This window comes from Rosa chinensis, chromosome 4, assembly GCF_002994745.2.
Source record: "Rosa chinensis cultivar Old Blush chromosome 4, RchiOBHm-V2, whole genome shotgun sequence".
NCBI classification, from domain to species: domain Eukaryota; kingdom Viridiplantae; phylum Streptophyta; class Magnoliopsida; order Rosales; family Rosaceae; genus Rosa; species Rosa chinensis.
The window spans coordinates 28608427-28634114 of record NC_037091.1 but is presented as its reverse complement, the minus strand read 5'-3'; positions in this window follow the sequence as shown (position 1 = coordinate 28634114).

Here is a 25688-nt window from a genome sequence, read left to right as displayed (position 1 = left end):
AGGAAGATAATCTTTGCTGAATTAAAATGAATATTTTCTGATTTTATCTCCTAAAATTCGTCCAAATAGGGGTGTGAGCAACAAGCAACGTATCTGGACTTGTTTCCATCATTTCTGCATGTTGAAATCCCTTAACACTCTCTAAGGATGATGCCAAACCCTTCTGGAAGCCTCTAGGACGTCACATGTGCAATATTATCTAAAATATGAAGCATAAATTCGGCCATGGGCTTCCCGATGTGATTTGGGCCTTAAAACAGAAATTCCCATCAAAAGTCCGATTCACGTGCAGCTTGACCTTCCTGTACTAAATCGGCCATAACTTCTTCTAGAAAAATGATATTAATAAGCCGTAAAAAGCTCTGGAAACTAGACATTTGAGGCTTTCTATCAAGAAAAAGATCATCATCTAGTTATTTCTGAGCTGCTCTCAATGCTCTATCAAAGTTGACTGACTTGCACAGGCAGATTTCCTAATTTGTACTTTCATGCGTTTTTTCTCCTAGTGCTTTCAGGTTTCCTAGCCACATCAGAACTCCTTATATCTTTAGGACTCCTAGTCAAACATGGACTCTTCATATGAAATGCTCTTGAACCTTCCAGAATCTTCTTTCGCTTTCCTAGTTCAACTAGGACTCTTTGTGTCATTAGGATTCCTTTTCCTGGCAGAAGTAGGTTTTCTAGTTCAATTGGGACTCTGCATTTCTCACCATTTTGCTTCATTTCTGCTCATTTCTGCATCTCTTGTGCCTTCTACTTGTCATCTCCAACATCTCACATCTTTCTCATGTGTCTTTAAGCTCATTTCATTGTCATTTATTCCAATGTGCCTAGAAAATAGAAATTAAATTTAAAATGATTAAGTAAGGGAAATAACTAAGCAAAATATGAGGAGTTAACTATTAAAACCTTGCATTAATATGCTCCTATCGGTATATATAAATACATGTATTCTATTCCCTTCAATGAATATGCAATCCAATTCTAAAATTCTCACAATAGTTATCATTTTAACTAGTACCATGATAAATCTACAGATCTAGTGCAGAGTAGTATATATGTATACCATAGACTTTTAGTATTTCTAAAATTAAAGTTAACTATCCAATAACAAAACCACTAAATAGCAAGTTTAGGATATATTTTATTTTGGCATATGACTTTTTCCTTTTCTTCAAGTTCATTAGCATGGGTCTCTTTGCTGTCATCTGCTGCATCTACCTCTCCCACAGGCTTTTCTTTGCCCATATTCTTTTCGGTTGCATTGACTCCTTTAGTCACCCTAAGTATGAAGAGATGATAACCGAACATTAAACACAAACTAACAAAAACTACAGTACATTTTAAAACAAAGGAAAGGAGGTATAAGCATAGATTTTAAATAACAAAAGATAATTCAAGAATAGTTACTCAAGAGTTTGTGATCCCCAGTTTAACAATGAGGTTAACAAGATCCTTTGGATCCATTGTGTTGCTCATCTACATCACAAGATACCATTGTTCGCCACTTAACACATGAAAGTTACAGAAAAAACTAGAGAGAGAATAAATGACAAAATGTGCAAATACAAATAAATACAATTCGATTATGACCATTTTAATCAAATAGGCCTAGTATGAGCCTGCTTCAACAATTAAGTATAACATAGAGAAAAGATTTGCTGTTATCTACTAAAGTTTTGGTTTATTATACAATTACTATATCTTAGTGAGTAAAAATCTAAACTAGTTGTAGTATCAAACAAAACATAATAGAAATAACATAGAATCATTCACAATTCTCTTATTGTGAAGCACTGACTTATCCAAAAAAGTAGTAAGCGTCAATAGGGTTTACACCATTATTAGCATTAAAAGAACACTAATAAAGAATAAGGTTGATTAAGAGTATTACAAAGCTTTAACAAATGTGTTGAAATATAATGCTGCAGTAGACTCTAAGCTTTATGTCTGCAGCCAAGTTGAAACCAAAGCTGGCACTTTCGCTCACCATTAAATTTCTTTGCAATCTGTAGATGATAAGGAGAAACTGATTTTGAAAGTACCTGCATCACATGAAGGCTCTGCTATAATTGCACAAAAGCCAACAATAAAAAGAAATTTCAAAACATGCCGACATTGCAAAGTTTTGGCAGTGGCTTTCTAGTTTAAACATGAAAGTCTAATCAAGGTGAATAAGACAAGTGTGTAAAACTAATATATAAAGGCATGAGTTTTGTTTAATCAACGTGTTGCTATTCTGCAAAGGTTAAAACTAGAAGCAATTGATAAATGATATAAGCTTTTAATTAAATATAAAAGCTTTTCTTTGCTACTTGTGGTGGTGGCTTGTTGTCAAAAGGTTCTGGACTCTTGGAGTATGATGCCTCAAGCAATTGAAGAAAAATATAATGTTGGGTTATAAACAAGTACAATCAAAAAAGGAAGAAGCAAAAGCCGACAAAACAAAGTTCACCAAGACTACCTCTACCAAAGTTGAGCTAAGAAAATGCTGCAGAGATTGTCTTTGGCCATTCATTGAACAGTCAACATACAAATGATTCTCAACCTAGTCTAGCTAATGCAACTATCAAAGACTACAACATCTAGTTTTCAACATTGCAATCACTACAAAAAAAAATTGCAATGGCCACCACAGTTAGCGTCGGCGCCAAAATGCCGTCGCCGTTGGTCATAGATTTGCTACGGGAAACAAGGCGTCGCAAAATTAAAATTATTTTGCGACGGCAAAGGAGAGCCGTAGCATAAAAATGCTTCAATTGCGACGGCATTAAAGATGTCGTAGCAAAGTTTTTCCTCATTCTTGCTTCGCTACCATTGCCGTAGCCTTTATAATTTTGCAGATATACTATTTGGGTGTTAAAATCACTCTACAAAGAGTTTGTGCCAAAAATTTCTACGGAATAGACTGAGAGAGGGGAAGAACGCGCCCCATGCGCACGAGAGAGAGAGAGGAGAAAACAGTACAGTTCGTCAGTTCTCTCTCGGTCGAAAGCCGTCGGCGCTCCCGCTGCTGCGTTCCGGTCCGGGAGAGGATGTGGGTATGGGATGGCAGCGTTTTTCGTTGGCGGAAGCGAGTTCCATGGCTGGAGTTAGGAGGGCCGAGCTCGGGTCTGGCAGATCCTTTTCGATCTGTCTTCTCTGAATCGTGGTCGATGGCAGACGAGGGGCGGCGCTTGATTGCGGCTTGTCGGCGGCGATACCTGGTGTCTCTGCTGCATCAGAGATCTGTGCGGCTACTGGATGCTCGATCCCAGGCCAGAGGTGAGGCTGGTGTGGACCTGGCTCCTTTTCGGATCTGGGTTCGGACGTGGATCGGGTTCTGGGGTGGCCTTCGTTGGGTTGAGGCGGCTCAGGGATGTGGTGCGGCGGCGTAGTGGCCCAAGGAGGCGATCTGATGCCGGGGATTGCTGTTGGTGGTGCTGTCCTTATGGATTTGGTGAAGCATGGTGGTCTGGGCCTGGGCGTTTTCCGCTGGTTTTACTGCTTTTGGGGTTCCTTTTCTTGTTTGGATGGTTGCGTTTGCGATTCCTTTTCTTTCTCTATGAGTTTGACTCTCTCTTAGACTTTGTTTTCTTCTTTGTCAAATATGTGAGATAGTTTGTTTCTGTGAATTTTTGGGAAAAAGATTGGAAGCAATGTTGAGGTTCTGAGGTTCATTTTGATATAATTAGTGCTCATTTTGCTGTATTTTGGTTGTTTCTTTTGGTTTCAGGACAATTCCTATGTGGATAGCTACGTCAGCACCATTGGAGTTGATTTTGTGAGTACATATATATCTATATCTATATAAGCACACACATTACATGTATGTATAGTGTACTTTTGTTATTTATGATTCATATTTTGTTGTTCATTTTCAGAAAATCAGGACTGTGGAGCTAGATGGGAAGACAGTCAAGCTGCAGATTGTGAGTAGGAGTTGCTTTGTTTTCCACTTAGGTGGTTTTTGCCTATTTAATTTCTTTATATGTACTCTGCTGTTTATACTTGTGTGATATAGATCATTTAGGTTTCTATGGCTTTAGTCACATCCGATAACCTATGAAACATGAAGTACCTTTCTATGTTATGTTCAGGCTTCCTCTCTCAGTGAAGTTATGAATAAATTAAACTTGTTTGATGCCATCTTTGGGTTTTTTGCTTGTTAAGTTTGTGGGACTGACTCTGTTTTGCAGGATCTCTTTCTTTTGCTTTCTGCTTGTTAAGTTTGTGTCTAGTTTAACTAGACAGTTTTGTTTCTTGTGAATGTTTGTTGTACTGATCGAACACCTGTTCAAGGACAATCAGTTCTCCATCAAAAGCCGTCTGCATTTCTCCATATCAGAGACTGTCTGCTGATGTTCCTGTACGACTTCATGAGAGGTTTCAAGGTCTGTCATGCTCTAACTTTCTCAGTTTCATCCATTTCATTGTAGCTGGTAGTTATTATGATTATAATGTTATATTAAATTCATTGCTGGCTCAGTGTGAGTGTGCTGCTGCTGCAGGTGAGAGTATCACTAGGTCCTCAGTTATAGAGGAACCTGGAGACCATGGAGAAGCACACTTAGTAGCTCTGGGTGAATTAGAATTCCGTAAACAATTTCTAATATTAAGTGATGCTGGAGGGTAAGGAACATTTTTACCCTTTGTGATTTCCTTGCTTATTTGGCTAGTAGTCTTGGTTAAATTGTTTACCTGTTTTGGGTGGTCATTTTGTTTTTATTTGTCAGAATGAAGTTGAAAGATCTGATAGCGGCAGAGGACATTAGGCATTGGAAATATTTGCCAATGGTAACGTTTGAGAGCAAAATTTGGGAATATCTAGGTCGAAAATGCATCAGCCCTGAAGACTGTTGATTGGTAATTTACATTCTCTGATTCTTGCTCAACTGTACATTATTGATTACCCTAATCTGTATATAGCTCTCATGCAAGACTATTGTAATTTAAGGTATACACAGCCACTATGAATTCTTTCAAGAAAATGTAAAAATTATCAACATCATATATAAGTGCATTGGATCTAAGTATGTTGGAAAGCCAATCACTATGTCCTTGCATCAAAGTAATCATCTGAGCCCTTACGTAGCTAATTTTTAACTAATCATTTAGTTTGAAGATGCAAATCCTATCGATTAGTTTTAAACTTTACTCAGTTACTTCAGAGGCTAAAATATTAATTGTTAACTTCATAATTTACCCCATAATTGTTAGTTTCTTTCTCTTTCCATATTAAAGAATCATTGTTAAGTTCTTTAATACAGGCACAAGCCTACCTTTGTATCCATTATTATATCTACCTGATGCCCCTTTCATGTTTTTGATGTATTATAGAGTTTTGATTGGGATTCTGGAAGCACACAGTGTCTTGGGTTGTTACGTCAACATGGATGGGAGTTACAGATTCAAGGTTTGTATGCTTACCTCTCTGGTATAAGTTTAATGTTTTGTTTACATGTTTGCATATGTATACCTGTGATCAATTGGTTCCAAAGGCATAACCAGATAAGGGTACTGTTATTTGACTTGATTCCCTCTGTAATTAATTTAAGTGTAGATTAATGATGGCGCCCACATTTTCTACGGTTCCTAACTTAATTTTTGTTGTTGCCTTTGGTTGATGGGCAATGTGCTATATTGTTTGTCCTGCCAGATGAGAAGACAAATGGCTACTCGGCACAATACTCCTCAACTGGTTTTACTGATATGGGGAACACAGCTGATGGAGGTATTTACAGACATTTCATCTATTTGCTTTTATTCATGGTGAGTGGTGAGTGCATCTATTTGTACTCTTCGAATTGATGGAAAGGAGTTCTTTCGTCAAGCCAGGTAGGTCTAATTATTTCAAGTCTAATTGATTTCATTATAGTGAGGTTTGAAACTGATTGAAATATAATGCAACATAGGAGCCACCTATCATATGAGCAATTCAGTGCATTTCTAGCTTATTCATTGTGGAATAGTTTTGACTGTTTGCTACATCTATGCAACTGAATATCTAGCTTATTCATTGATTACAAAAATAGTGAACAATTTGTATACATTTTCTTCCAGGAAACTCTAAGGAAAGCAGAGGAGATCTTTGGGACAGATAACAAAGATCTGTATTTATCATTTCAAGGATTGCTTAGCCGTAACATGCACTAGTGTCCTCCACACAGTTGCTTGTAACATTTATAGTAATCAGTAAGTTCATCCTCAGTTTGTCTCTCCATCCCTGCATTAATATGTTTCATGGAGTTGTATTTGGCTGTTGGTGGTCAGCAAATCTTTAAGATTATGGGCTTGGTGTCTTTATTGCTTCTTGGTACATATGAGTTATCAATGGGTCAGTCTCCTATTTCATTCATGTTTTTGTATGTGCGCATCAAAATGTGATATCTTAATCTATTTCTCATTTAATATGTTCTTATATTTCTGTTTGGTTATGAAATGATGACTTTGCTCTTTCTTCAGCTGTTGGATGATGAAAATGAAGGGTGTTCGATATATTAACAAAGAGCATCCTTTTGGCTGCACCAGCACAGGTTTCTTCTATTCCATTTTCATTAGACTATGTTCACATTCTTAATACTTGCAACTGTTGTGCTTTCATCATTATTATTATGTGCGGTCTGGCAGCTTACTTAAATTTTTTTATATCTTTTTTATATTAGGTCCATGATTATTTATATGAACTTCCCATCAAAACGCTTCCACGAATAGGACACGTTTTAGAAGAGAGGTTGAAGAAGCGAAAAGTTTTGATGCGTGGACAGTTGCGTATGATTCCTAAGGTGTCTTTATTTATGCATTTCTATCTTTTTTTTATCAGTGCATGTAACTTAGACTTGTGCATATGAATTGAATAATTGATAGGAGCAAAAAAGTGTGATAATATTAATGAGTATATGCTCCATTTTAGCCTTGTTTCTCCCTTAAGTTTCGTGTTTTGAGTCATCGAGTCATTTTAAGAGTCTTGTAGAGTGTTTGGCGTGAAATAGGCAGAAAACACAAAATTCATGAAGAATCCTAGCTGGATCAGGATTCCTCACTGTCGACTGTTTTTGCGGTCTTTACATTATTTTAATTCCCTTTATTTTCTCTAGAAAATTCTGATATTCTCCTGCTTGTTGTAGGAAACGTTGCCTGGTTGAACTCTTGGAAACAGCAATGATGGAGTCATAAAATAAAGCATTAAGATATTTGACCAAGCAATGAAGAAGGGAAATAAAGGAGAAAAGATGTTTTCAGTTGAAGAATAAAAGAGAAAGACGTTTCAGCTGGAAAATAAATAAGAGAAAGACGTTTTCAGTTGAGGAATAAAGGAGAAAAGACGTTTTCAGTTGAGGAATAAAAGAAAAAGATGTTTCAGCTGGAAAAATAAATAAGAGAAAGACGTTTCAGTTTGGAAATTAAAGGAATTGCCCCATTATGAGAGGAGTTAAGGCCATAAAGAAGACATTTCAGTTGGGAAAGCCAACCAATGCTCCCCTATAAATAGGCAACGTCCAGAACTGAATTTGCATCACTTCCCAGCCAAGATCACTTCCCAGACAAGATCATTCCAAGACTACCCAATTCACTCCTCAAACCTCCATATCTTACAAGACCGTGACCACCATCCATCCATCAATCTACAAAGCTCTTAGGCGCTGAGTCGAGGACGCTCCATCACCATAGCAGAGACGAGTTCATCACCTTGTTGCTAAGCCGCTGAGGAAAGCTTCAAAGTGTAACTATGACTCTACTTATAATTTTTGTTTCGGTTTTGTTTGTTTCAATTTGCGAGTTGTGTAATTGGAGACATGGAATTTTCAGAATATTTTTATTAATATTTTTGAGATTTTCAGTTTATTATTGAGTTAATTTCGAGAATTCTTTTATGATGCATGTTACAATCTTGTGCCCTTTTATGTGTTTTGGTAATTTTCAGAGTTAGGTTCATAAGTTTGCATGCTAGAATAACGGTGAGAGTTCTTATGTGTTTTCTTAATTTGCCAAGAGTAATTGTTATTTGTTAAGGCGCTGAGTTAAACAAGTAGCAATTAATTCTAAAAAGTGGTAAAAACTATGTTCAATGGTTAAACGATTCTGGAAATTACGTGTTAAATTCTATGTCTAATGGTTAATTTGCACATGTGAGTTGATTCGAGGGTTAGATAATATTACTAGTTAAGAGAATTACGCTGAGTGTTTTCGAAAATTAGTAGTATTAGGCTTGGTAAGGACTTTTCCGATCCAAGCCTACATTAGAACGAATCAGATAAATGGATTGATCCGCTGAGGCTTTTCATTTTGGCTCTTATCTAGGCATTTAAGGTGGGCACATTTTTGTAGCATGTTGAAATGAATTTTCTGTTTTTACACTTAGTAATTTTCGAGTGGTATTGGTCTAGGTTAGGGAAGTCGATCATTGTATATAGTTTTATCTGTTTTGTTTTTATTTTTAGTAGATTAGAAACCAAATTTCAAAACCCCCCATTTTATTCTTTTATTTGTTAATTGACCTTTTAGTGTAGGTGTACCCTACAATCCCCGGACTGAACGATCCCTGCTTATCCTATACTAACAACTACATTTTGCAGGGTTAAATTGTGAGGCTATTTCAGCCGCATCAATAATTTTTCGTGTTCCTTCAGGATTACTCGCAGCAGCCCCCTATTTAGGAACTAATTGGAAGGGATCTTCATGATATATAATGAATGGAAATTCAGACATATTTCGAGGTAAGTATGGAACTATGGATTTAGCATTCTTCAAATCAACTACTCTTAGCTTTAATCGTAGAAAGACCTGGATTTAGCACACTTGCTGACTCAAAATGTCACAAAGTAATTAAGAGTTCAAGTGAAATATTAATTGTATGTACTGGTATGAACAATATCTATGTCATGTGTACATCTCCCATTAATTTTCCAGCTTTTTGTTTCTTTAATGAATGCTTGAAGATTTCTGACTTTCTGTTATAGGAGGCTTGCAACAACACTAGAGTAATTGGTACATGAAGTAGATCGAGGAAGATCCCTGCAAAGTTCATCTTGAAGTAGCTAGAGGAAAATAACCAACTTGTAAAGCTTAATTATCGATCTTGTAAATTTTGGTAGAAGCTTCATTCATTTTGTAACATTATTTATGAGGAAAATTGAATTGTGACATTTCCTTTTATATAAGCTTCATTCATTTTTGTATAGTTTTCATTCATTAAAAAAAAAAAATTTCGGCATGCATTTGCATGCTGAAATTTTTTTTATTCATAAATAATAGTTTTGCGACGGCATTTTCGCCGTAGCAAATGACTTTTGGCGACGGCAAAAAACTTCAGTAGCGGTTGGTGGCGTCGCCATTGGTATTTGCGACGGCATTTTGCAGTCGCAAAATTCTTGCGACGGCAAACGTTTTGCCGTCGCTAATAGTCTTGCGACGGCGAATTGCCGTGGCAAATATCATTGGCGACCCCACCAACGGCGTCGGAAGAATTGCCGTCGCAGAGCCGTCGCCAATGCTCTTTTGCGACGGCAAAAGAGGCTTTTGCGACGGCATTGGGCCGTGGCCATTGCAATTTTTTTTTGTAGTGAATCGTGTCTCAGTATTTCCCACAATTTTCAAGCACCATGTCATAAGAACCAAATACATACCAGTTTGAGCCATCATTCACATTCGAAATACTAAATGAGTCAAAAAACTTGTTGGGCAAATCCGAAAAATCCACCTCCAGTTGGGTCCCTAGAAAATTTATTGGCAAAAGAACAAAAACCCCAACAATCCTGATAGGAGCGTAATTGTACATTATTTATATCAAATTCCTTTATATTTTCATGGTTAGTTCGTAATATTTTCCAGTTATTTACTTTGTTTATATGTTTTGTAGGTATTTTAGAGCAAAGAAGAAGAAAAGAAGCAAAAGAGGGATTGAAAGCCAACATCAGCAAATCTGTCTGTGCAGATCAGTCAACTTCGACAAAGTATTGAGAGCAGCTCAGGACGATCCAAATAATGTTCTTTATATTGATGGAAATCCTCGGATGTCTAGTTTCCAGAGCTTTTTATGGTTCCTGAATATGATTTTTCTAGAAGAAGTTATGACTGATTTAGTACAAGGATGTCAGGCTGCACGCGAATCTGAGTTCACACAAGGAAAGATTGTCTCCTAGAGCTATAAGGGAAGAAGAATTAAAAGTCCTTCTTTAATTAGAGATCAAATTCCTTAGTTCTTGGAGAAGAAGAAGTCTTGACACAATAACTATATAAAAAAGAGTCTAGGGCATCATTGGAGACATCTTTGGACGCACAACATCAATCCATTGCCGCCATTCTCTCCTCCCTCTCTTTTTATGTTTTATTTTATTTCTTTTATGTATTGCTAATAGTTTTTTATACTTAGGGGCTGCCTAAGCCCTAGACATGTGTAAACTAAGATTTTGGCGTTAATTTTATAGTTTCTTGGATATTGAATGTTTGTTAATTCATTGGCTTCTCATTGATAAATTTTGGTTTTGTTTATTATGGTTGCAAATGTAGTAAGCATGCTAGGATTTTATTGCTATGATTTCATGTTTAGATCATCATGCCAAGCATGTTATCTAGAGTAGCACATGAGTTACTTGAGACCCATTCATATGAATTAGCATCTAGGTAGATTAAGACAACATCAGTACCGAAATTGCCTAGCTTTATTCACAACCTTTTTGTTCTTAATGACTTTTGACTTGAGAGCTGTGCGAGAACATCACTCTAGGTTCCATGTTAGAAGCTAGGTTAAGTTGAAGACATCATTCTCTTAACATATCAAGTATGAAAGGTTAATAGGTTAAGTTCAACACATCATTGGCTTAGCTTGAGTAAAGACATTCAATTGAAAAGGAGCATATAGGTTAACAAATCTTAGGTGAAACATGGTCTAGTGGTGTATGGTTGTTCCTAGTTATTGTGTAGGATTAAATTATGCTTACTACCTTGTACTTTCAAGGGTTTATCAGTTCAGTCCCTGCACTTCTAATTTAATCAGAAAAGTCTTTGCACTCTCCAATTTCATCAAATCAATCCAATCCATCACTATTCCGTCAATTTTCGCTGTTAAAATGTTGATGTGGGACCTTCTCATAAGAAAAATTCTCAAACTACCCATCGCTAGGCAGCCCGCCGACTTGTAAGTGTTGTGAATGCAGATGGGTAGTTTGGAAATTTTCCCGAAAATTGACAGAGTGGTGACGGATTGGACTGATTTGATGAAATTAGAGAGTGCAAGGACTTTTCTGATTAAATTAGAAGTGCAGGGACTAAACTGATGAACCCTTGAAAGTACAGGGTAATAATCAAAATTTAGTCCTATTGTGTATCTCATCTATTTTAAAAACCCAAAAACAATTCTTTATTTTCCTCACTTTCTGTTTTCTGTTTTCTTTATTTTATTTAGTATAGTAAATCAACACCGATTCCCCTGAAATTTTGTGTAAGTCGTTCTTACCGTGTCTAGTTCGTGTCTGAAAACTTTCATAATTTTTAGTTGAGTCTAGATAGGGTTTTTAATTTCGTCATTATAATAGGTCAGTTTTAGTGTTTTGTCTGTTTTTGAGTCTAGATTTGCATATTAAGCACAATCCTCTATGGGAGACCCCTTCTTTCCTATACTATGATTGGCTAATATTTGTGATTGCTGGGTTAAATTATTACGCCTATTTTAGGTGTATCAAATTTTGGCGCCGTGTCGCCGGGGATTGGTTTCCTTAATTGCTAATCTAGTTTATTTTGTTTTTGTGTTTTTGTGTTTTTGTGTTTTTGTGTTTTTGTGTAATATTAATTAGTTTTTGTTTGTTTTGTTTTCAAGATGCAATACCCAAGTTGTTACTTTGAAGAAGGTAACATGACGGATCCATACTCAAACGCCTATAATCAAGGATGGGGCAATCCAAACTTTTCATGGCTCTTCAACTCATGGCAGCGTTATCAAGCTCCTATGAATAATCCCTATCGTCATGATTTCAATCCGTTCATGTCGTCACCATACCAAGAGCAAGCACATGTTGCCATGGAGCAAGAAGTAGAGCAAATTGTTAATTCTTTGAAACAAGGTTCAACAGAGTTGGAAACACAATCTTGGATTCAAGGATCCTTCAATGTGTCGGAGGCTTGCCAAAGCTCATACCATGATCATCAACTGCAAACACCTCAAGTTAACTCTCTTGAAGAGTTGGTTGCTTCTGTGGTTAATAATGTTTCTTCTTATGTGTAGGACATGGAGACTTATGACAACAATATCGAGCTAAATGTTGAGAAGATTGAGCGACATATGGAGACAATTTTGGCATTTCTGAATCAAGAGTCAAAGGAGCAAGAACAAAGTCAAGAGCTTCATGTGAGTGAGGAGGAAGATTGGGCAGCAGCTAATGAGCCTTTGGAAGCCAAGGAAGCAATCGTTATCCCTCATGAAGAGCAACAATGTCATAACAATGATGTGGGAGATTTCTTAGAAGAGGAGTCCATCAAAGTTCCTATAATTGAACCTTAAATTCTGTCACATGAAAGGTCACATGCTCATTCCTTGCCACCTTCAAGCTATGCATATATGTCCATTCCCTCAAAGAAGCACTTGAGTTCGTCGATGTACAAAAGGAATCACCATAGGACCAAGATCATGTGGAGATGGTGATACATGAATATTTTCAATCCGATAAGGAAATCCTTTTGGCCATGCTTGGTGGATCTAAGAAGCGAAGGAGACAATGGAAAAAGAGAAAGAAGAAAAGCTTGGATCACTATCCTTTCATTGTTTTCAAGGAACCAAAGTTGCTAACAAGGGCACATCTAGCATATTTGAAAAAAAGCAAACATCTTATCGAACCACAACACAAACCTCCTGATTACTCGTGATAAGTTGGTAGCATCGTCAAGCTGAGGACATGAAACTAAGCGCTAACTGGGAGGCAACCCAATGAATGGATGAGGAGATGGCAACGACATTGGAAACTTTTGTGTCAAAAGGGTGTTATAGTTTACCTGAATCTTCTTTTTGATTTCTTTGCTTCTTTTCTAGTTCCTTTTTATGTTTTTAGTTTGTGTGCAGGTCATAAGGTTGTAGAGAAAGGTGAAAAGTGTCACTTTCGTAAAAATAGAGTGTCGGCCATACAGTCAGTCTACTTTGGATGACTGCCGTTTTTAGCTCAGATGGAACCAATAGATGTACCATATATTTATCAAAAGATCTTTGAGTCTAGTTTTTGTTGGTTTTTATAGAACTGGATTCAGAGTTCATATGCGTCCCCAGTTCCACTTTGAATACAGCAAGGTCAGTCCAGGAAAACAGAAACTTGTGCAGTTGGGTCATATAAAAGGCAAAACAGGGAATACTTCCGGGGGTCCAATAAGGACAAACCTTATATATACTTAAAGCTTCAGATGTCTACTTCAAAAGTGATTTAGAGTATCATCTCCATTGGAGCATTGTAACCCATCGGAATTGAGGTTTGAATGGGTAAAGGTCCTTTTCTCAGCTTTTCTGTATGAATTTCTGTTTTTCCTCTAACTTTGCAGGGCTACCATTTTCAATCCATGTGGAGTTAGGAGACGCGCCACATACGCACGGACAGCTTATAATACCCACTTTCAGGTCCCAGAAGCAGCTCATCCAGCAGGCAGTCCCTACAGAAGTTATAAGGGCTGGAAGTTGGCCTCATGACACAAAATTGTGAAGTTAGAAAGTGCAATTTTCGTTCCATCTCTCCTTTTCAATCCATCATCACTTCTTTTGGAGTCCATATAGCACGGAGCTTATGTTAGGAAGTCAAGGCTTAATTAGCCTTGAGGTTGGTGTCTTTAGTTCGTCTCCAAAGGTCGCGAGCATTGGGAGGTCTACAAGGGAGAGATTTTCCATCAATCTTCTCACCTTTCTTCTTTTTGATTTCCCTTCTTTACGCTTCTATTATGCATTGTTTGATTTAAATTGCCATACATTGAGGGCAATGTATGATTCAAGTGTGGGGGAATGGGATTTGTCAAATTTGAGTCTCATTAAAAAAATGATGAAAAATTTCAAAAAAAAAAATAATAATCCGTTAGATATTTTCCATCTTTTAGCGTCTTTAGTTCTTGTTTTCAGCTTTTGTTTTATTTTTCGAGTCTTACGTTGCCTTTCAACAGTCTAGGATGAACTTAATCTCTGAAATTATAGATAAAAGAGGATCACAATATTGAGATGGTGTTAAAAGAATTCTTTGGTTAATTACGATATATATAAAGCATATGATTGTGTAGTAGATGTGGCTTTTCGTTGACTTTGGTACAGAATATTGAGCATGTTGATGATGAGTTTTGATTCATAATAACTCTTGTGAGAATTTGAGCCTATTTGCCATTCCTTATGAGTGTTTATTAAAAATTATACTCTTATTTTTCTTGGCGATGCTTAGTGATCTCATTATCTTTCTCTTTGATTGACTGCTTCCAACATATTAAGTTTAACGGACTCTAGAGATTACTAGAACTTGCTCTTATACTGGTTGAAACTTTTATCAATACATGTCTTTGATTTCGGAAAGGATAAAGGCACGTAGGAACTTCCACCAAAGCCAAAAATAGCCGGTATCCATATTTGTGCCCGTCGTGGGACTCCCTTTGTTTAACCCCTTTTGAGCCTTCATTCAACGCTTTTTCTTTCATCACCCACAATGTTCCTAACCTTTAAACCTTAGTATAGTTATATCCATACCCTTTGTTCTAAGGATTTAGCGGAGCTAATTCACGAGACAGAGAAGATTTTGAAGGAACTATAAAAGAGATGATGAGGAAGAATAAGTGTGGGGGAAAGACTTGTCTATGATGAAGAAAAAAATAATATGCATGTCGGAAAAAAAAAAAAAAAAGTATGTACGGCAATGAAAACAAAAAAAAGTATTTATGGATTTTAGTTCCCCCCATTGTGGATAAGGAGTTTGTTTTGAAGTGAAGGCCTAAGTACGATAAATTTGGTCTTTGTCCTATTCCACAAGTGTTCAAAGGAAGGTTAGAATGAAGTAATGGCCCAACACAATGACATCCAGCCTTCAATAAAGATACACAAGAAGCTCAACATTGCAAGATGCCTTGGTGACTAAAAGAAGACGTCTCAATGCTTCAATGGGCTCCACTGGGTTTTAGAACACTTTGTGATTTTTCCTTACCCTTTCGTTTCTTTAAACCCACAAACCTTGACCCCGTTACAACCTTGAATTAAGACCTCTTTGATCCTTAAGATTGGCAGCCTTTGATCTGTGGAGATTGGTTACAAGAGTTAAGCATATGGTTCGGTCCATTTGGCAAGTAGTTGGTATCCTTCATGAGATCGTAGAAAAAATTTAAGGGGCATTTTATTTACACCCAAATTTGATTACACCTATTAGATTAAACTCATCTATAATTTTTTGTAATATACACCCAAATCTGTTGATTAAGTTGATTACATAAATAATTCTCATTAAGTGACATAGAAAATAACACATGTTTTTGTCAAAAATTTCTTAATATGCTACAAGCTCTAAACAAATACACTTGATGAACTAGATCATTGATTGAAGCTCTGGTAATCAATACCTAGATCAAGGTTTATATCTGATTTTTTCTATTTTGTGGTCTGTTTTTTCTATATAAAAGGTATGTTATATTTTTCATATAAACACTTGAATGGAAAGCAAACATAGGTTAATAACATATTATACAGTTGTTCTCTTTGTAAGGTATGTACTAAAAAGGTACCTGATCATTAGCATACTTTTTTTTTTCTAGATAATTTGATTTCAGGTATGTATCTAACATATAGGAGGCTTAGTTTTTGGTTTATACATTCGATTACAGCCAAAATGTTAATGGGTTTCATATAACTTCTTTGCATTAGAATTTATCATTATTTTATGTATCATACCTCTTTGTTAGGTTTTCTATTATATTATACCTATGATTGTATAAACAAAAATGTTACACCTATGATTGTGGTATATATCATTGTGTGTCAATCTTTATTAAGCTTGAACGTTTCTATTATTTAAGCCCTACCTACATATACATATTTAGTAGGTACATTAGACATGTACTATTTGAGAAAATGTAAAAAGGCAAATTAGATATATATGAAAATAAGGAAAAATATTGATTATTTATAGGCCTATAGTTTATATGGAAGGTTTTCTTTTTTTTATTTATTTATTTATTTATTTTTTTTTTATGAATCACTCTATATAGAAGGTTTATCAATGTGATTTGGGTGTAAACTAAAAGAAAAGTATGTATGGGTTTTTTCTATATAGAAGGTTGAATTTTTGGGTTTATATCTAATTTTCTCAAAAAATTATTACATATATTTCGACATAGCCTTTCTTTTTATATATGTGAGCTTTGTGTTTGTTGAAAATATTATCATCTCTCACATATATTTGAGTGAAAAAGCTTTTAAGTATTAGCCTTGATCAGAGAGAAGAAAGAGTGGTGAATCCTGTGAGGTTTGAATCATACTTGTTGGATACATGCTGAGCTCCATCCATCACCATTGTCACCCCCGTGTCTTACATGCTTATATGTGGAATATATGTTTTAATTAACTATCAAATTACTCATGATCGATTCTTGGTTGCGTGCTAATCTTGATGCAATGAAAGTAAGAGATTTCTGAGACAACAATGTTGAAGACATAGTTTGTTTTAGTCCTTTGAGTCCTTGTTTTATTTTCTTGGTTTAGTTTAGTTTCTTTTGTTTGCTAGGGACTAGCAAAATCTAAATGTGGGGGTATTTGATATGAGCATAATTGTACATTATTTATATCAAATTCCTTTATATTTTCATGGTTAGTTCGTAATATTTTCCAGTTATTTACTTTGTTTATATGTTTTGTAGGTATTTTAGAGCAAAGAAGAAAAGAAGCAAAAGAGGGATTGAAAGCCAACATCAGCAAATTTGTCTGTGCAGATCATTCAACTTCGATAGAGTATTGAGAACAGCTTAGGACGATCTAGATAATGTTCTTTATATTGATGGAAAGCCTCGAATGTCTAGTTTCCAGAGCTTTTTACGCACTTCTAGAATTTTGCTCTTAGACATCACGACAATTACATCGGTGAGGAATTCACGCGATGTAAAAAAATGTCATTAACATCGATTCCTTGAATTCCGATTTATATGCATATAATTGACATCGTTTATTACTGTTGACTGATATCTATAATTTGATTCTGAAATTTAAAAAAAAAACGCGGAAAAGACTAAGTTAAAAATTTAGACACGGGGGGAACAAAATTTTCATTTCCTGTACTTAGGTCAGTTTTCCCACTCTCTCTGGCAGCCTATTTTTCATCCTTACTCACTTTATCTCCGAAAGAACTGGCGACCCATTTTCTGTCGAGCTCTTTCCTGAAACCCTAGCCCTCTCCTCCTTCTCTTCCGCTCTATTTTCACGGCCACCATCGCCTCCCTCTCCTCCGCTCACTCCCGTTACTGTCTCTCCCTCATTAACCGCTGGCAATTGCTCTCTCTCTCTCTCTCTCTCTAAGATCTCATAAGATTGCAAGAAGGGGAAGAATCCTTCTCTCAATCTCTTTGTCGAATAAGGAAAATCGATGGCTGCTACAAGCGCGGAGATCTGTGGAAGACCAACGCCCTTTCATACAGTGGCTCAAGGAGCGGTTTAGAGAGTAGAGGTGGACCACTGGCTCAGGCACCACCAGATTTTCGCTGACGGCTACTTCTCCTTGTACCCCGACAAGCTCAAAGAGGTCGACATCGAGTCCGCTGAGGTCTTATCCCCTTTCCTTTGTATGAACCATCCAAACCCCAATATAATTTTTGATTTGCGGTATTTGTTGGTGATTTAGCGATTGCATGTTAAATGTTGGATTGTTCGAATTTGATATTGAAGGTTGTAGATCGAATATTGTTTGGCTGAAGATAGAAATTCAGATATGGATGTCCAGGTTTTAGGATTTGCGATTTCTTTAGCTTACTTAATGGTTTTAGGATTCCATGTTTTGGTTCTTGGCTCATTTATTTTCAATCAAGTATTGATGAAATAAAATGCTTGCAATCATTTGTTCTTATGGGTAGCAATCAATCTTTGTGTTACTGAGGAGTGTGTGTGTGTGTGTGTGTAACATAGATGATAGTGAAATGAAGAGGATCCCTGATATGTGTTCTGTCAATTATAGTATCTCTGAGAGGTTGTCAAATGAGAATTTCTTATGAAGAAAGGACCTAGAACATGGGTTGCACTTGACGCAGCATAGTGATATTGTCATGACTCATGAGAGAAAACTCCAACAGTAGATATTGGTTTCAGAATTTTGTGGAAGATGAATCAAAAAGTTGTTAAAGAATTGGATACTTTGGTTCAACATACAACTGGATAACTAAAAGATCAAGGAGTAATTAAGTACTGTGGACCTAACAAGAAGAATCAATTGCTTTTCTGAATATTTTCACTAATTTTCCTTGCCCAAGTAACTAATATTTTCTTTCCATTGTCTAGAAAGAGTGAAGAAAAAATGGATTGGACCCGTTCATGGAAGGTCACACTCTTCTCACTTCTCAGAGACATTCCATCTCATCTTCGTAATTAAACTAATTGCTTCCATTTCCATTGATGGGACATCTGCAACTACTCTCATTGTTGACAGGTAAATACCTTAAGGCTATGATGCTGTTGCGTTCACTTGTAAAGTTCCATTTTCCACATCAAGATTAAATTCAAAGTTGGCATTTGACTTTGAATATGCAGCAACACAAGATAGCCATTATGGAAACCTTTCCTCTACAATGAGAGCTGCCCTGATGCTTTACCGACGGTTAAATCCATTGCTCCTCCAAACCATACAGTCTGCAAGCTTGTCTCCTGATGGGAGAATGATGATCCAAATAGAAAATCTGCACTATTATTGCACCAAGCAGATTGGCTTTTGTGGCTTCTTCATGGAAAACTCAGAGTGTCTGATTATAATAATGCGCTGAAGGTAGTTTCTGTAACCCTTTTCTCTAGTTTATGTTTACATCTTCTAGCTTTGAAGCATTAAATTTCTATGTTTGGATAATGTAGTTCCATTTATATGCTTTAGGTTGGTTATGATCCTGAGCTTGAATCCTATCCACCCTGGCTACTCTCTCAGCCCTATTCACAACTTTTACCTTCTGTTAGAGCTCCTGGAACTTCAATCGGTCATTTGAAAGAGGACATTAGATCGGATTTTGGTAAAATTCTCTTGCAATTGGCATAATAATAGCACTTAAACAAGTTCTTTGAGGCAAATCAGTTGTCCATTTATGTATTGATCATTGACCTTGTATAGTAGCAACTAGCAACTGACAATATCACGAAAGCTTTCGAGAAAAGTTCATGTGAAATGAATTCTAATTATACACTTTTTTACTTTTTAGCACCAAAAAAAAAAAAAAACACCAATCAGCTGAGCTGGCGTGTTCCTGATGTGGCTAGTTAAATTAAACATTATACTAAGTATGGTAGTTGTACAATTGTATACTGAAAAATGGTGCTCAAATTTCTAAGGTCTTTGATAGGGCAATGCATTTTTGTATCTTTTTATTTAAGTTCTGTTGCTCAGGTTAAGACTTATGATTTTTAAATATTGCAAACCATGCAGTACATATCTTAAGCATGTTTTATAGCAGTTCAACCTGATAACATATAAAATATGTAATTGCAGGTTTTTCAAGTGATTGTGCTATATGCATCACTGATCAAGCTGTGAACAAGTTTTTCATAACTTTCTTTTGCACAGATTGTGGAAACCTCAGAGTTGTAAATGATAGAAAGAACAATAGGAAAGAACAGGACCCATATATATATATATATATATATATATATATATATATATATATATCATTGTGTTTCATTGAACAAAGCAAGTTAGTTCAAGAACTAATGTCTCTGATTCAGAATCCAAAACCGCCAATGCTCTCTGATTGCTGGAACTCATTTTACTGAGATATGTCATTTTGTGGGAAGCAGAAAATTAATGTTTGATCAGTGTAGAGCTGATAGAATTTTGGTGTTTACATACTAGGAACTGTTGTTGAGCTTTACCACAGCAACCCATTAGAAGTTTGAAGGTGTTTTCCGAATTATTTTGATTACAAACTAAACTTGTTTACTATTTGCTTTCTTTGCTGCTCTTTATTTAGTAAGGTTTTCCTGCTAACCTTGTATCATACATTCTTTTTTTGATGTTGCGGGCAAGTGGGGATTTGAACTTGGGACCTTATTGAACATAATGGATGAGAAATACCACTAGACTTATAGTGACTTAGTAGTATTTCCTGTAAAGATTGTTTACGCCAATTGATTTATATATGTTAATTTTCTGCTCACATAATCTTAATAGTTTGATGATAGAATTCTAAAGAAAGTTGTTTGATTATAATTTATCTTATCCTTTAAAGAATGGTGGTTGATATGATTATCAAAAAGGAGAAGGTAAAAGGAATGGTGCTTGATATGATTATCGAAAAGGAGAAGGTAAAAGGAATGGTGCTTGTATCAATCTGTGCTATATATAATCTAGTATTTCTATTGTATGATAAAGCAATTAGTTTGTTTTTATTTGGGGGGCTACAAGGTGATATCATTGCTGTAACCTTGGACCTTAAAAATGATGGGGTTCCTTGAAAAGGAAACCACTTGGGAATTTTAAAAATGTAGCTGCTTGTTCTATCATATTTTGGAGTACTTTTACATTCTTCTTGTCTAATAATGTACATATATATGATATTTATTGGTTCAGATCCACCTTCTTTTGGCTATCAGTTAAGACATAGGAGAGAAAAATCAGAAACTACTCGTGCTCAATATATAAACACAAAGGATGTGAGGTTTGTCTATGTTTTTCTACCTCCTGCAATGCTAGGCCTAGAAGTAGCACCAGTTTGGTTCTTAATGGAATTTCCTGGGGCACATTGTTTCATGTAGGGTGACAATAAGCACTTGGAATGTTGCTGGAAGAGTTCCGGATGAAGACCTTGATATTGATGATTGGATTTCTTCATAAGAGCCATCGGATATCTACATTTTCGGCTCAATACTTTCTCTTCCTCTTCATAATCAACCTAGGCACATACTTTCAGTGTTTTCTGCATTAGATTCTCCCTTCACCTCCCTAGGCAGCAATAATATGTTATCTATAACATTCTACATTCATTGTGTCCAGTGCTCTATAAGTCTATATTCTTTCTTTGTTAACACATTTGGATGCAGAATGTTTTGCCTACTGTTTCTTGATATTAGATAGTCTATCTAAAAAGAGTTAATAGTGTAGTATAACCAATATTGTGGCTGCTAAGAAAGTTTTAATGTAATTTTGATTGGCACTTATGTATCGGCTATATCGTTCAGTTTTCGAGAGGTTGTTCCTTTGAATGCTGGGAATATATTCGGAGCAGAGGATAACAAACCAATACCAAAGTAGGAGGCAATCATTCGGAGAACTTGCAACAAATCATTGGAACCTGAAAGCAAACATAATGTTACAGTGCTTCACCTTCACCGATACAAAGGACTTCTTCTGTTGCTGATGTACTTGCAGATGAGACTAATGCTCTTCCACTACGTTTGCATATGATTTTGAGTAAGTCTAGCTAGCTATAGTTGAACCATCTTGTAGTAGTTGCACTAATTGTAGCAACTGTGAACAAAACTACATACAGTTATTGCAGTAGTATGTTTTGGGCTAGCCTTGAAGTAAGTTGGGGTCTTTTTGCCTATTTTTTGAACTATTAACATCTCTGATGTTGGACATAAATTAATGCAATACCCCATATTCAAATTAATTTGGAATTTCATGTTGTCAAATGTGGACTTGATGTATATACACCTATTTCAAATCAGTGTTAAACTATAAAAACGATGTCAATAAAGAGATAATACATTAGTTTCAAAACAAAAATCGATGTCTCGTTTCTCAGTGGATATCGACGCATTAAGTAAGAAACGATGTCAATAAAGAGATGGTACATCAGGTTTGAAACAAAAATCGATGTCTCATTATTCAGTGGATATCGAGGTATTAGATTAGAAACGATGTAAAAAAAACTAATTAACATCGATGTATAATATGGGGAACGATGTCTTGTATCAATATGGACATCGCTGGAAACCTAAAAACTGATGTAATATAGAAGAATAAACATCGCTTCATAAAAGGAAACGATGTTTAACATAATAATGGACATCGTTCATGCAATACTAAAGAATGTAGATTGAATCTTAAATAGGGGAATATATGGAAAATACGTGTGAAGATCATAAACAGCAGGCAAACTTCAAAAACATCGATGTGTAAGAAAATATAACACATCGTTTCTAGAATGAGTAACGATGTTAAAATGAATACTAGTGTTGTTGGACCTATATTTCGTTAAGCATTAAATGCATAAATATGAAGGTTTAACAATATCTAAAAACACCAATTTGTGATCATAATAGCAGTTTAACATCGATTCTGGAACATAATCGGATGTTTATTATTATATGGGACATCGGTTTTTAACCGATGTCTATTTTTTTGCGATCTTTTACATCACCCACTAACACATGGTTACAAATTTTTTTTTACATCGGTTTCTGGCCGATGTATGTGAGAAAAATTCTAATAGTGACGATTCGTGAATACGATTTTTCTAGAAGAAGTTATGACCGATTTAGTACAAGGAGGTCAGGCTGCACGCGAATCTGAGTTCAAACAAGGAAATATTGTCTCCTAGAGCTATAAGGGAAGAAGAATTAAAAGTCCTTTAATTAGAGATCAAATTCCTTAGTTCTTGGAGGAGAAAAAGTCTTGACACAATAACTATATAAAAAGGAGTCTAGGGTATCATTGGAGACATCTTTGGACGCACAACATCAATCAATTGCCGCCATTCTCCCCTCCCTCTTTTTTTATGTTTTATTTTATTTCTTTTATGTATTGCTAATAGTTTTTTATAATTAGGGGCTGCCTAAGCCCTAGACATGTGTAAACTAAGATTTTGGCGTTAATTTTATAGTTTCTTGGATATTGAATGTTTGTTAATTCATTGGCTTCTCATTGATAAATTTTGGTTTCGTTTATTATGGTTGCAAACGTAGTAAGCATGCTAGGATTTTATTGCTATGATTTCATGTTTAGATCATCATGTCAAGCATGTTATCTAGAGTAGCACATGAGTGACTTGAGACCCATTCATATGAATTAACATCTAGGTAGATTAGGACAACATCAGTACCAAAATTGCCTAGCTTTATTCACAACCTTTTTGTTCTTAATGACTTTTGACTTGAGAGCTGTGCGAGAACATCACTCTAAGTTCCATGTTAGAAGCTAGGTTAAGTTGAAGACATCATTATCTTAACATATCAAGTATGAAATGTTAATTGGTTAAGTTCAACACATCATTGGCTTAGATTGAGTAAAGACATTCAATTGAAAAGGAGCATATAGGTTAACAAATCTTAGGTGAAACATGGTCTAGTGGTGTATGGTTGTTCCTAGCTATTGTGTATCTCATCTATTTTAAAAACCCAAAAACAATTCTTTATTTTCATCACTTTTTGTTTTCCGTTTTCTTTATTTTATTTAGTATAGTAAATCAACTCCGATTCTCCTGAAATTTTGTGTGAGTCGTTCTTACCGTGTCTTGTTCATGTCTGCAAATTTTCATAATTTTTAGTTGAGTCTAGATAGGGTTTTAAATTTCGTCTTATTATAGGTCAGTTTTAGTGTTTTGTCTGTTTTTTAGTCTAGATTTGCATATTAAGCACAATCCTCTGCGGGAGACCCCTTTTTTCCTATACTACGATTGACTAATATTTGTGATTGCAAGGTTAAATTATTACGCCTATTTTAGGTATATCAAATCCCAGCAAACCCAAACACCTTTAAACCCAATTCAAAATCAAACTCAAATTCAAATATTCAATACACCATTATTACCAACTTGAAGATGCAAATGCCCAATGAAGACCACAACATCCAAACTGGTGATAGACTAGAGCTGATCTTTTGAGGGCTACCATGCCCGTCTAACCCAACCCGCCATTCTTCCCACCTAAAAATCAACCAACCGCACAGTTTTCGTTACATTATTCAAAATCATTTAAAGACAAAATAAATAACATAACGATGAAATTTGTAATAATCACTACTAAGAGATCTAACCTTGACAATATTCATATGTCCTCCAAACATAAGAACCACACCCATCTCAAGCATAACTCTGAATTTGTCCCTAATGTTATTGGCACTGAGCTCCTTCACGTTCTTAGCGCAGTCACCGCCCTGGAGAAAAAAAGCATTGCCCATTAAGGGGTAAAGCAAAAAAATAACCCAAAATTTTATTTTGATTTTACTATTGGAATTTGGAAACCCTATTCGTTACTGAAATGACCTCGTACCTGGCAGATATCGCACTTGGTCATGTGGGAAGTGGAAACCGAAACCCTCTAGTGCTTGCTGGCTAGCATGTTAGCGGTCCACACCTTCTATCTCAGGCTCAGCATAGCGCCGCCACGGCGACGTAGCACAGCACGTTTGCCTTAACCTCCTCGGACACTTTCATCTTCAACATCTCTTCAATTGACCCCTAGTTTGAAGGCGAGAAGGAGAGAAAAAGTGAATCTAGGGCACTCTATCTCCTCCGTCGCTGAAGAGGAAGATGAACAACCTAAGAGAATGAAACCCTACTTAATCGAAGAGACACTCGCAATTATAGACAAACTCATTTCAATTTCGCAAAGGAGTTTGCCAGAAGACTAAGACAAAGGATGGAGGAGAGAGTAAATCAATGATAGAGAAGAGAGGTTTCGTGTTTTGTGAGAAGAGAGAGAGGCAATAGGTTTTGTGAGGACGGAGGTTTCGACACATTCAGTAGGCATATGTGGCTTTGATTTCTAGGTTTTGATTCAAGTAATGGGTTGCTGGTTGGAGGGAATGAGGAAGTAAATGGGTTGTTGTTTTGGAAGGAGTACTTGGTTGTCGGGTTTGGTGGGAGTAAATGAGACTATTGGTTTCAATTAAGTTGTTTGGTGGCGAGACTTCAATTTGTTTCAAGTTTCTCCAACAATAGATAAGTAAAGGACCATTGTTTAAGTGTAAGATGAAAAACTAGATTGGAGGGAAAATTTGCCGCCCGTACCTACGTAGGTATCATTTGAGTGAAACTTTGATGCGCTGTGCAACTTGCTTCCATGCTCAAACAATAGATCTATGACAATCTGTTGTACAAATTTGTGCATCTTGCATTAGCTGTACCTAGTAGGATTTCTCAAAGTTCATACAACATTTCGTTATACAACAGATAATAAAAAACTGTTGTGTGGATAGTTCAAATTCCATTTTAGTGAGCTTTTTCTAGGAGGCCGGGAATTATGTGCTCATTTCCCTCCATTCTAGGCCTCACATTTATACAATAGAAACTTCTTAACTCAGTTGTGCAATATCTTCCTAAAAAAAAGGTTTTCAATTTGCTTACATTCACACAACAAAAATAGATTTTTTATCATTGTATGATAGAGTTTGTGTTAACACACAATAGTAGATTTGTGTTCTATTGTGTGATGAGTGTTGTGTGTTTCAATTTTTATAGTAGTGGGAAAAGCATATGAACAGCCCTTAGTCACATCCCAAAGATCCAAAGCATCCCCTAAGCAAGGTACAAGGTGGTGGTCACAGCAAGGAATAGTGGTGGCATGACAAGCTCCTTGAAGATTGTGAAAAACCTGAAAC